Source organism: Hylaeus anthracinus, unplaced genomic scaffold (assembly GCF_026225885.1).
Source record: "Hylaeus anthracinus isolate JK02 unplaced genomic scaffold, UHH_iyHylAnth1.0_haploid 11982, whole genome shotgun sequence".
NCBI classification, from domain to species: Eukaryota; Metazoa; Arthropoda; class Insecta; order Hymenoptera; family Colletidae; genus Hylaeus; species Hylaeus anthracinus.
The window spans coordinates 4,529,575-4,542,541 of NW_026534330.1; the positions used below are offsets into that span (position 1 = coordinate 4,529,575).

The 12,967-nt window shown below is 42.3% G+C and overlaps 1 protein-coding gene across 2 annotated transcripts in view; it reads left to right on the forward strand.

Moving 5' to 3' along the window:
• The window catches only part of LOC128886105 (alpha-1D adrenergic receptor), a 39,866-nt gene that overhangs the window by 11,777 nt on the left and 15,122 nt on the right, over positions 1–12,967 (forward strand). The window lies entirely within an intron of this gene.

Genomic DNA, 12,967 nt, shown 5'->3' on the forward strand with positions numbered 1-12,967 from the left:
AATGCGCTCAAGTTGGCCGAACTCGAGAAGGGTTCTCTGAGTTTTACCTGAGCGAACCACGGTTGGTTCAAGCTTCTAAATTTTTTTCTTCAACTGCTTAAAAGTTTGGCTCGACCTACACGATGACCCAGAGGGAACTTCGTTGAGGGCAAATTAGACAGCGACAAAGCCGATAACTCGAACCACCGATGAGGAAACGGACTGGAAAACTTCCCCAAGAAATCCAATGCGCCAGCCAGAGTTTCTGAATTTTCTCCCTTGAGAGCGATCGATCCTAAACGACGCATCTGTCTTAATTCGCGTGCCGTAAAATCGAGAGTGGGCAAATTCGAGTCACTTGAAGTTCCTTCTGTGAAAATGACTGTGAAACGAAAAATTGAGAGGTTCGTCATAAAAGAATTTAAAAAATTAATATATCAGTTTCCACTTTATTCTTTCCGTTGATTCTACTTATTGTCAGCTTGAATCGCCAAGAATAACTGTTTATCGATTGAATATTTTCGAGTGAATTATTTTTGTCGTCCTGCGACAGAATTCACTCCTATTGTTACAATTCGATCACAATGAATGCGCGGCTCCGTCCATAGGCAACATTAGAAACGCGAGAATCAATATTTATTTTACTCGTTACCACCTCCTACGCAGAAACGACATCTTAGTCTTCCTTTCTTCGCTCAATCAAACAAGAGGAGGATCGATACGGTTGGGAAGGGGCTGAGGAATCCTTTTTGGGACACTTAGGGTCGATTTAAAACAACATGGTTTCAAGTTAAATATTATTCGACGCACTGCTCGACTGTCTCGAGGACAAACGGTTTCAGGACTCTTGTTTATTGGAACGTTCTTTGTCAGCTTTGTATTATAGCCACTTTCAGACCTGTACATGTTAGTATTTAATTAAATTAACATATGCAAAGAGCTTACTAAACTTAATATATAAAAATTATGATTGAAAACAGAGAAGAACCTTCATTAATTATATCAAGTGCAGTATGTATAGGTCTGAGGATGGAAAAACGGAGATGATGTTGATAGCTAGTTCGAGCCCGTAAACTTATTATCTTTTAATTTCATCGAGGTGTTATCGTCCACTTAGTCCTCGAAGTGTGTATTGTTATTTAACTGAAGATCGACTGTCCTCGTTTAAGGTAATCCTTCAAAAGGAAGACTCTCTTTGATGACACTTGATCTCTCGGAAGGGCCGAATCTCTATCCTTTCGACGAAGTTTTTATCTTGGAGGATTTTTACATTCTCTCAAGTAGTTCTAAGATCGCAAAAGTAGTTCAATTGCTCCAGGTGCTCGATCCCATAGAATACGAGAGGACATTTCTTTGGAACGTCCTTTAAAAGTGATATCATTTCCCTCGGTCACGTCACGCTTATATATACTACGTAATTGTTATGAGCCGAAGCTATCAATCAGTTAGAGTATCCCTGCAAGTATGCATCTATTATTCACCTTTCGACGTTAGCATGAAAAATTATTGTTGGAAAAAAGCCTCGCGCTTCCCACATAATATTTTCAACGAGTTTTAACTTACGTAAAAATGTTCTGAACTTGAACATGAACTCTCGAATCGCTCCGATTCTTTGCGCTCTTCTCATTCGATTAGTTTTTCCCGGCATTCGCGAATTATCTTCAATCGCGTGGAGGATTAAAGATCCTAACAATCAACCTTGTCGAACAGCCGTGGCCCAGAGGGAGGATCGTGTTCGGAGGAGATTAGAGCTCGGATCCGTGCTTCCGTGTGCAACATTAATTAACGTCTAATCGGATTTAAATTTCACCGACAAAGCATCTCGATAATCTGAGCAACCTCGCCGAAGAAAAATCAGCGGAAAACGTGGACATTGGAGGTATCCCGAAAATATCGACGTTAAGTCGACGGGAGCTTAACCGCTTCGAGGACGCGAAGTGCTGACAAACGATTCCCGATGGGAACGATTCTCGAACAAAGAACGACTAAAAATGTGATTGTCTGGGCTTCGAGAGAAGTCATTCGGGAATAATACGTCCTTCGTAGTCTGAGACGCGCAAGAGATTCCGTAATAGTTTTAAGGGAAGGTTACATATGTGGGATTCTAACAAAATCGGGAAAAATAATACTAAAAATAATATTGCTAATCAAATTTACACGATAGACTGAATAACACGTGTATATACTATTTATCACCGTTCCATCTTTGCTTTATAAAATATACACCACAACTCAGCTCAATATATAAATATTTTCTAGATGGATGAAATTTGTTCAAACGCAAACAGGATTAATAAATATTCAAATTTCAAGTATTTTTCGAAGCACACAAACTTCAGAAACAACAAGACTAGTCCCAAAAATGACAAAAAATTCACACGCTGCGAATGAAATTCTAATTGTTCGATTCAAAGGAATTAGAACCCAGCCTGGAGAACAAGTTAGCCGTCACGAGGAAAAAGCGTTGAAATGGAGTTCCGGCTTTGTTTTCCCAAATGTGGAACCACGTTCTCGTTTCGTTAACGAGGATGGAAACGCGTTCCTCTTCGAAGCTTTTCGAGACGTTTCAACCGAGGGCCGAACTCGTTGCTGAGAAACTGTTCGTGTTTCGACGAAATGCGCGGGTACACGGCTGTTGAAATTCGTCCAGCGCGACGGAAACGGAAAACGAAGTGGAACAGCTTGCGTTACGACTCGCTGCGTACTCGCTGAGGAACGCGTTCTCTCAGATTACGTTCGTAACGCGAGCTGGACGATGATAGAGAACCGTGAAAACGGAAGACATGGGCGAGGAGAAACACCAGGCCGGTGTTGAGCTTTATTACCTTGCAGCAGATCTCGAAAAGTGGTAGTTTCTGGCAATTCGCTTAGAAATCAATGCGAAATTAAATCAAATCGTGGGGGATCATTGATGAGAAGAGATATAAATTATGAGGTTAATTTAAAAATACGAAGAATCGATCCGATTCTATTCTGGAGCGAGGGTCATGGAATTAAAAGAATTAAAAATATCAAAGAAATAATGTTTCTAACGCATAAAAAATATACGCTGAATTTCTATAATAATCATAGTGACTCGTATCAAACAGAGAAACGAAGCAAGGTGTTTTAGCTTCAAACAAATTTCGCTCGATCCGATGGGGGAAGATAGCTCCAGATAGCTCCTTTTACGTACATCTGGAAATTTACTTGGAGAAGCGCGAGAGATGCCGCGTGAGTTATACCTTTCCCCGAGGTATTTGTGCTTGTGAGATACGACGAAAAGTTTGCGTAGTCGATGCTCGATAAACATTTGAAACGAATAGGTCCCCCGCGTTATGTCGCACGACTCGCGGTATTATTTGCTATAATGGAGTCACAAGCTTCGAGTCACCTTAGGAATAAAATTCGGAAGTTTGATCGTAAAGATAACGGTGTCAAAGTAGAAAAGGCATCGGGAAGTGTCACACCAGTAAAAGAGAAGCCTAGATAAGGACCCAGGCGATGTATGGATCTGGAAAGACCAAAAGTATGTCTTCTTAAACGGATAATTAAAAGATAAGAAGTAGCAGATAGGGTAGCAGAATAGTGAAATTGAATTAACTCTCCACTGCAACGTCCAATTATATAAATCTAATATTCCACGCGAAACAACTGACAGCCGTTGAGAAACATTCAATATATCAGTCTGTTAAAGTCGGAACACGGCGCACTCCCACGTATAGAAAGTTCCCTAAATTATGGAGGTGGTCATGTTCGGCAGAGTAAACTGTCTAGGCCACTCAATTAAACCGAACTAACGACACTTTGAACTGGACTTTAATTTCCACTAACGAGTTCGAAGCAATTTCACTCGAACCTTCCCTGAAATGAACGTCCACGCTGAAACCGTTTGTTCGTCCATGAAAGAGGCACGCTAACTCTAATGTGCAGTAACTCTTAACCAAGTGACTTTACACTGTACTACGAAGCTCTCTGAATTGCAAAACGAACCCTCGTACGTTTCAAAAGTGTCGAATTACTTTCACGAATCGACTCTTTAATTTTATTACTCGGAAAAACAGAATATTTCTCTTTTAAATAATTAGAAAATGCAGTTGATTCGAAGTTCTTTAGAGAATGATCATCGAACGTTAGTTAGGTTTGCAGGGAATTTTTAGGGATTTGTGACTTCGTTTCTGCGATATTCGAAATTCAAATTTCGAAGATGGTTGGGAAACTTGACATAATTTTAGAGGATGCAGTTGATTTCGAGTCCTCTTCTCAACTACGTAGCTGGCATAAAAACGTTAAGGGCCATTTGCAAGGACGAATGCGGTGCTCCAGCGTAGCGATTTCGAACATTAATTGGCATCTATTATCGCACACTCGGCCGTGAACGTGCCAGCTTCGCTGTTCCTATAAATTTCCCTAGTTTCACAGTGCAAAGCGGTTCCTGCGAAGTTTCCTCTGCCGAGCACCGTAATGGCCGCGCCGGAGGGATAAAATGTTCCTTGAAAATTCAGGTCACAGTGCTTTAGTTCCACCTGTAGCGTCGAGTATATCGCAATTAACCGGGCATACACCAGTCGCGGTGTGTTCCACGGCTAGACGCACAAATACTGACCGACTTTGCGCGCACCTCGGTTAGTTGGCTCCCTGACGGAGCAAACTAGATTACTTGGGCGAGCGTGCCTTTCGAATGGGAACGAATACAATTTTTCGGTTGATTTTACTGGCCCCAAAACGTGAGAGGAACACCTGCAGATCGACCCAATTTCGACTGAAAAGGAGCAGGAATAGGGGTGGAAAGGTGGAGGAAGAGAGGAGGTATATGGGAAAATTATCGGAGGGATACAAGGAATTTTGAGAATGTTCAAACAGGGAGTTTGGGTTTATCGTTGCATAATTTGAGTGCTCTTTCTTTTTCGCTATAAGCCGTCTGACATACTCAGATTTTAATTACTAGTTGCACATAAAACAAAACTTTACTTAAGATTAAGCAAATATTATTCTTACTTCGAGGAAGAACGTAACAATGTTCATAAATACCTAGTCGGTGCGTCTGTTGAATATGCGAGGGCATGACCCGTCTCCATGGGGAAAAAGGGCCTGCTGAGAGTCAGAGCGCGACCTCTCGGGCAGCTAGAACGCGCAGAATTTATTGTTTCCGCGAGATTGGAGGATCCATGAGAAGGTCCGCCGGAACTTGATAAATGGGGATGTCGAAAAAAAAAAATGCTGGTGTTCCAACGATGGAAACGGCAGCTGCGTCGGCCGCAATTGAGATATATTTCGTTTTTATAGGATGCTGGCCGACCGATACTCCGCGGTTCGGTTTTTCTGCTTGTCAAAAATGGAAATTCGCCGGAGCTTTCGGTAACGGTAAAAAAGTTTGCAGTTTGTCGACCACCTGGAACTGTTAACCGCGTCTGTTCAGTGGACACGATCGTTAGCGGTTAATTTTTCATTCTGATTTCGCCTTTGCACACTCTGTAGCCGCGTCATCTACTAATTCAGTTACTATTAATCCCAATACTCATCTAGGAAAAGTCCGACATTTTGTCTGAAAGTAAACAAAGTTTCACGTTTACCTCCATAATTTGGATTTCTTTTCTGTATTAATTTATTGGTCAACAATCTCGTTCCCAAATGTTTTTAAAGTAGAAAAGTGGAGGAACCGAGTGGCTGACTATGAGAGACAGTGGAATAAGACTGAAATGGGCCATACCGAACCTCAGCCGTTTAAGGTTCACAGTTCTCTTTTCACTTTATTGCTAGCATTTCGACAGCTTACTGCTGGGTTACGTACACGTCGTTGGGAAAAAGCTGTTTTCCCTTTTCCTACTCTCGACCGCGCTGATTTTAAATGCGCAGTTTATCGCTCACGCGCGCACACGCGGACACACGAACAGAACCTCTCCGAGGCGTCGTCAGACACGAATCGAAATCGTTTGGAAAACTTCAACTCTGGCGTAGCAATTTTCAGGAACCTGCTCGCGTATAGGGGAAGCATTTTACGGAACGAATTAATTAATTTGTTCACGGTGGTCATTCTGGTGATACGTACGCCGTACTCCCACATATTAAGCGAAGCTTCAGCAAATATTTTACCTTCCACGGTTCACTGTCATCCGCGGCATCGAATTTCGTTTCAAACTGACCTCGACACGGTTACATTTGCTGGTAGTTATGGACAGATGCGGGTAGGATCGAGCTACGTTGTAGTCGAAGAAAAATCATGGACCGGTAGCTCCCAAACTTTTGAAAAACTCATCCCAGGAATGTATAGATAGTTAGGTTTTGGTAGTATAATTCTCCTTCGAGTCTACCGGTTTAAACAAACCCTGCTCTAGCGTATAAAAGTATTCTCAAGTAGTCTCAAGCTGCTCTGGAAATTCAATTATACCCACATTTAAAAATTCTCCCAACACCTCCAAACCAGGACGAACGCCCTCGTCATAAAATACAAAATACGGACGTCCGTCACGTTTCCAGCTATTTCGTTCCAGTCGTCGCATTTGCCTAGTTAATCCCTGACGTTGGAGGCGAATTTCTATTTGGTTAGGTTTCAGGATCCGCGGGGATCATTTTAGCGGAATTGCCATTCTTCGTCCAAGGTTTGAATAGGACAAGCGGCTTTGTGCGCGCGTCGTATGACGGACAACGGCGAAAATGGTTTGGATTAGGGTCCGGGTTAAGTCCAGAGGAGAATCGAATCGTCTGTGACACGTGGAAGCTCTCCCGAAACGCCAATCTACGAGCGCTGTTCCTGAGCGCTCGAGCTCCGAGCCACTTGTAGCGTATTAAAGCGAAATTTCGCGATGGACAGGCGCCACTTGGTTTCGCTCGGCAATTGGAGCCTCTGGCCGATTGTCGTGAATGCATATTGGATGCTCCGCGCTCGATGGTAGCGTTAACTGTGCCCCACTCTGGCCAATTTCCGTTCGAACGGGCGCTTATTGACGCGAGACACGCGATTTGCAAAGAATGCCCATCGATCTGGCAGAGGGGGATTAATCATTTCGTATTCCGTTCGGAAACCTTTTGTGGAAGGTGTCCCAAATAACCTATAAACAACCAGAAGCTAATCGTTTGCCAATGGAACACGTCAGCCAACAATGTGCTGCGTATTCCTTCCCAGCAGTGTGAAAACATTTCATTCTGCGATGGGATTTAGAGGGAAATATTTTTGGGATTATTCACGCAATATTATGCTACTATTTTGATTATCTAAATGCATTCACCCACATGTGGATAACAGTGCTCTTCACTGAAGAACTAAAAAAATTAATTCTGAATGTTAAATGTCAAAGGAAATAAATTTGAATGAAATTCTTGAATTTCGATGAAGTTAAATAAACATCGCAATAATTGTTTCATTATGTAGTATCCAATAGTCTGTAAACAAAATCGAATCGCACTAGAAATTTTCAAGAGTCTAGCAGTCAACGTGTTAAAGGTACAAGGTGAATATAATAATAAAAAATAAAACAAATTTCACAGTAGCAAAGTAGCAATTTATCAATCACGAGAGCGACACGAATCCTGTTAATTTATTAAAATGAATTCCGGTTCGGCAAACTCCAGCTAACGTTATCAAACAGTGGCTAGTCGCAGAGCGATTGGATGGAGCGTGGCCCAGACTAGTTAGATATTTTCAATCGACCGCTAATTAACATCGAATCACCGTAGTAAAATGACATGATCAGCCTCTACGCGAGCCAACATTGGAATACCAGTGAAATCTACGCAGCGCGTATAACTGCATTAAAATGCACGATACCAGGTTCACGAACGTGTTCCATCAACTATGTAAAGAAGCGTCGACGTGCTCGTGCAGATTTTGTTGCTAGTTGGTTCTAACAAAGGGTCCCATCGTACGTTCAAATGACCCAGTTTTGGACGAAAAAAAGTTTCGCCCGTGCATTTCGTATGCATTCTTTATGACCTGGAACTGTCTCACGATAACGGTGCCATTCGTGTTTTTAGTACGGGGCAGCCTTTGCGACACATTATCCGTTCGGAGACATGCGTCATACTTTTATCTGCAAGTTACGCGGGGAGGATTAGAGGAGTATCTTCTTTTTGTCGTTGCCAAACTTGCTGGATTAATTTTTTGCAGTGTATTATTTACTGCAGGTTAAATAGGAATGGTTCAACCTCTTGCGAAGTCTTCATTAAAAGTCGTGGACTCTCCATTTCTGTAAAATGTTTGGCCGTAGAGAAACTCTTCTTTTTTAAACTTGAATTTTCTTAACAAGTTTTCTTAAACCTTTCTTCTTATTAACTTTATCTTCCAATAAAATTCCTCTCGACTACCCCAACAGAAGCCCTTCACTGTAAATCTGCGTTCTCCGTAATAGAGTCTCCAAAATCCATCCGTGTTCGGGTCTGCGAGGTGATGTTCCTCCGTAATAATTTTCGTCGTGCTTCCAGATTCGATACATGCCGAACAAACGCATAGGAGACGTCATTGTTGAACTCGCGAATGGGAGTTGGCAGCATTCGGTATTCAGTGGGTCCAACCCGGGATCGCGTGTATGCAGAACGTCCGGAGACGTCCTGAAATTCCAGGTTGGAAAAGACGAATCGAGTCAGGGCATTCATTCGATCGACGTGACACGCAGGGGTGCACGTACGCGTGTCACATATGATTACACGTGCGAGCACGTGCCCTGGCCCGGTACGTGCGAGCTCCGCGTTCGTAAATAAATGGATAAATAGAAATTCAGCTCGTGCTCTCTGTATTTCCGCCCCTGTGCTCCCGTGGATCGCGAGACCCGCGAATTTCGCTAGGACTTTTAATGCATGGAACAGTATCGCTGCAAGTTGGAAATTTATTCGTTGAATTGTTGTCTGTGAGCTTTCTATAGCTATTATTGTACATTAGTGTATAAACGTATGGCGTAGTATGCATGAAATTAGAGGGGGTTTAAGCCATTATCTTCCTAATTACAACGTTATTAAGAAAGTACAAGCTTTCAAAGTGCTCTACCCCACAGTTTTCAACAAAACATTCCTTCACAAATTAATTTTTAACTTCCGAATTAATAAAGATACAATATCCATCCTTGTTTTATTTCAAAGTAGAAGGGGTAAGCCTTCCTGAAAATATTTTTTTTAGCAGAAAAGATCCCTCTGTATCATAACAGTTTCCACCTTTTAGATGACAAAGGAGATTTCTGGGCAGCAGTGTTGCTTTCGTGGAAAAAGCTCCATTCTCTTCTTTCCGTGTTTGTAGTCCTCGTCAAAGTTTCCACGAGTATTCGAGCGTATTCAGGCACAGAGTCGCCAGTACCTGTTGCCCGGATGGCTTGCAAAGGACTCTCCTCCCCATCCAAGTTTATCGCAGGATGCATCTCGCTGCGGGAGCGGTCTATTTAGGGGAGACAATGGGACCACCGCGTAATGTGACGGTAATTACTGTATCATGTTCAGTCACGAAATGTTGAATTCGCTGTAATAACCTCCGGGGGGATGGGCGCAAATATACGAAGCGTTAGTTTAATTAGCTGTCTGCACAACTCTGCGTTCGCGTATCAATACTTTGATCTCGACCATAATTATGTAACGATCCTTTAAACAGGAAACTTCCCCAATTGCCAAACTGCAAGTGCGTATAATATTATGAATTATCAATTAGAACAATTACTTCCATCGCCGTCGGTGTTTTCTTCAGGTAATGGGAATTTATTCCTTTTTCGCTGCTCATTTCTTCAGGCTGATTAATGGATACCTTTGATTCCTTGAGGAGCGATATAACCTCTAAGGAGAAGTCATTTTTTATACTGTCCAGAGGAGGGGGTGAATTACTTCTGATGGGTGGAAATCAATGCTTTGGGGTCAAACGATTGCGTAGATGTGATTTTATTGGTGTCAGGGCAACGTGGAAACAATCTAATTCTCTTTCTCGAGGCATTGTTTCAACGCCTAGTACTTGACACGAGTATTTTTATGCTCGTTCTTTTTTTGTTTTGTTTATGGAAAGTTTGTTTTATAGGAGCACTGAAGCGCCTCGTGCACGTTCTCATTAAATTTCGTCGCCCAATGACTTCACAGAATTAATTAATGCAAAAATGCCCTTCGATAAACATCCGGAGCATGGTGTACCTGCTGCTCGGTTCAGTGGATTCCTGTTCATTTAATTGAAGGTTTCGTTAATTGAAACATTTTTGTGGGTTCATCCTCGTTTTGGGAGAATAGCCCTTTGAACCTCGAAAACGTTCTTTGTTCCACGGGACTTCTTTCTCGACAATGGAAATCCTCTTACAAGACACAGCACAAGATGGTGATCTTATGGTTTTGACCTTATTACATCTAATAACACACATTTTACGTTTTGCAGTAGTACAGTTAAATCAATTTGCATATACTTTGTTTTCAAATACTTTAAATTCTAAATTTCTGATGAAAAATTACATCACGTGTGTATTAAATATCTCTAGATCGCTATGCGGCATCGATTACCATTTCCCCAATGGCAACGAAGGAGCAATTAAATCTCGACGATCAGGAAAACGAAACGCGACGACGAGCAAATCCACAGATTATAGGATACGCGATAAACGAGCAGGATTCGCTGGTCGATACATTCCCGCCAAGGAAACAACGTGGACGAAACTCGATTTCCACGACTTTTAGGGGTTGGATAAATCTCTTTCGGGTCGTTCTTGTCGTTACACTCAAGATAATTGCATCCCCTTGTTCGCAGGTGTGTACACATTCGACCGTTTTCGAGAAGTTCGGATCGATGCGGGGCATTAATTGAAAGCACGTTGATGGAAAGTCCGTGTAAAATAAAACAACGGTCTCTGGACGATGTTTCGATATCAAAAGGGATCCAGGGTAGCGTCTGATCCACGAAGGGGATTCCATGTGCGGCTTTAATTATCTGCGATGTTCTCGGCAGTTTGAATTTTCTCTTGGTTGAAAAATTAATCACTGTGATGCTTGATGACAGTTTTTTGATAATAAATTGCAGAGAATTACCCCGAGAGTTACTCGTATTTTAATTTTAGGATGTGTAGCGACGTAGCTGACCCAATTCGGGGTTTACACGGACGAATTCCGGCGCACCCTTGGCGACACGTAGCTATTTATGAACTCTTAAGAAGATTTTCTTAATGGTATTTTTTACTAAGTAAAACAATTCAAATAGCACGAAAGAAAATTCTCGAACACGTAGATTATCAGAACCGAAGACCAAAGGTCTTTCTTTTATTGGAATCTCACGCAAAACTCGTTTACTAAACTCAGCCAACGTTCGAAACGTGTGGTCCAATGTTGAAGGGAGTCTCAACCCTTAGAAAGCACAGGTCGAGCATATCCAGGAGCATTGTTCCCATCGCTATGGAGTCTTCGATTGGCTAGCACGCGATATTCGACGGTATATTTTCGCGTCACGTTTTCGATATTCTCAATAATTCTTTCCAACGCGAGCTGAACGGAAACGACCGTGAAATCCGAAGTATTAACGTCGATATTCGCAGCTCTCGCTCGTTCCTCTGCGAAATCCAGCCAGCTGGGTGTTTAATACCGCGAAAGCGGCTTTGTGAAGTCGAGAATCCCTCGCAGGATGTTTCGAACGGTCCCTGCGGTCTCATGGGCTCTGTTTTCGTTCCTTTTTATCCTGTTTTCCACCTGGAATCATCCAGTGGTAGCTGCGCGAATGGTAAATATGCACTCCTCTAACCTATTAGCTGTCGTAAATATTCCTACTGCGAAACATAGTAATTTCTCCAAAGGACATTATGTATTGTTTTGCGTTGTAATGCACATGATGGTGCTTAAACCTTCAGTTATTTATATGGTTGGGAATGATTCAACTTCTCGTGGGTCTTCAAAATAAATCCAAAGGTTCCTTTGTAAAAGATCGAGTCACGTTTAATTGAAATGTGTACGTGTTATTCTCGGGGTTTGTGTACGAAATTTAGTTTGTACTTGGCACAAATAAAGGAATGAACTAGTGCACCGTGGGATATAACGTTGCGCGATATCGTTCTACAGCAATCGATAAACGTAATATGATTTATGGAGATGTATGAAGAGCAGAATAATCCTGTAACATTCGTCGAACCAACGTTAATTTGACGATAATCACATAATAGACACGTTAGCAATTATCGCAGTTGGTGTAGTTAATTACGATTTCATCATTGGAAATTTAATGAGATGCCTGGTGCTAGTGGTTGGATCGTTATTATTTATTTACAGTAGAGTCGAAGCTTTGCTGATGCAGGAGGAACGGAAGTAGGTTCGTAGATATTTAGGCTCATGGATCTCTAGACCTCGTCGCTAGGATCTTAGATCCTTAAGCTGATGGAATAGCTAGATATCCTCTGACTTCGTCTGAACGAAATAAGTTCATGCAAGGATGCCAAAGACGACTTCAAACCGAGTCCCAGAGACCTAATTTAACCGAGTTGACCTAGAGAACTTCCAAGTTTTGAAATCCCATTATCCTGCAACTATCGGGACACCGCTGTGTACGAAACCTCTCGAAGAATCCAAATAATAGAAGTAGAGGACGGCTACAGCGCCATCCTCTTCCTCCTCTTCCCGTGGATCTATTTTTGACGTAATTCTCTCTCTTTGAGCACCTCTTCTTGACTCCACCACCAGACTTTCGTCGAATATAGCGACAATATGGAGGAACCGGGTAATGGGCACGGCTAATGGGGTTCTGGAAGGAAGAACGAACCAAGGTGGATCGAAACCGTGGCCAAGCGACGCTTGACGCCATCTTGGAACGATGAAATAGAATCATCGTCGCGTGACTGTTCTCGACGTCCATCGTGAAATGCATCGAGGAAAGCCAATTCCCGTGAAACGCAATTTTTATGAACCGCTTTCGACGAACCCTGACCTGTTTGCTGAATCGTCCGAGGGTTCTTAGCCGAATTGGCGCTTGTTTACTTTATCGATAAAGCATCGATCATAAGGGATTCTAGTGTCTCTGGAAGCATGTTTCGCTTCATGGGATGTTCGCAATTATACGAATCAACATTTTCGATGCAGACCGTGGGAA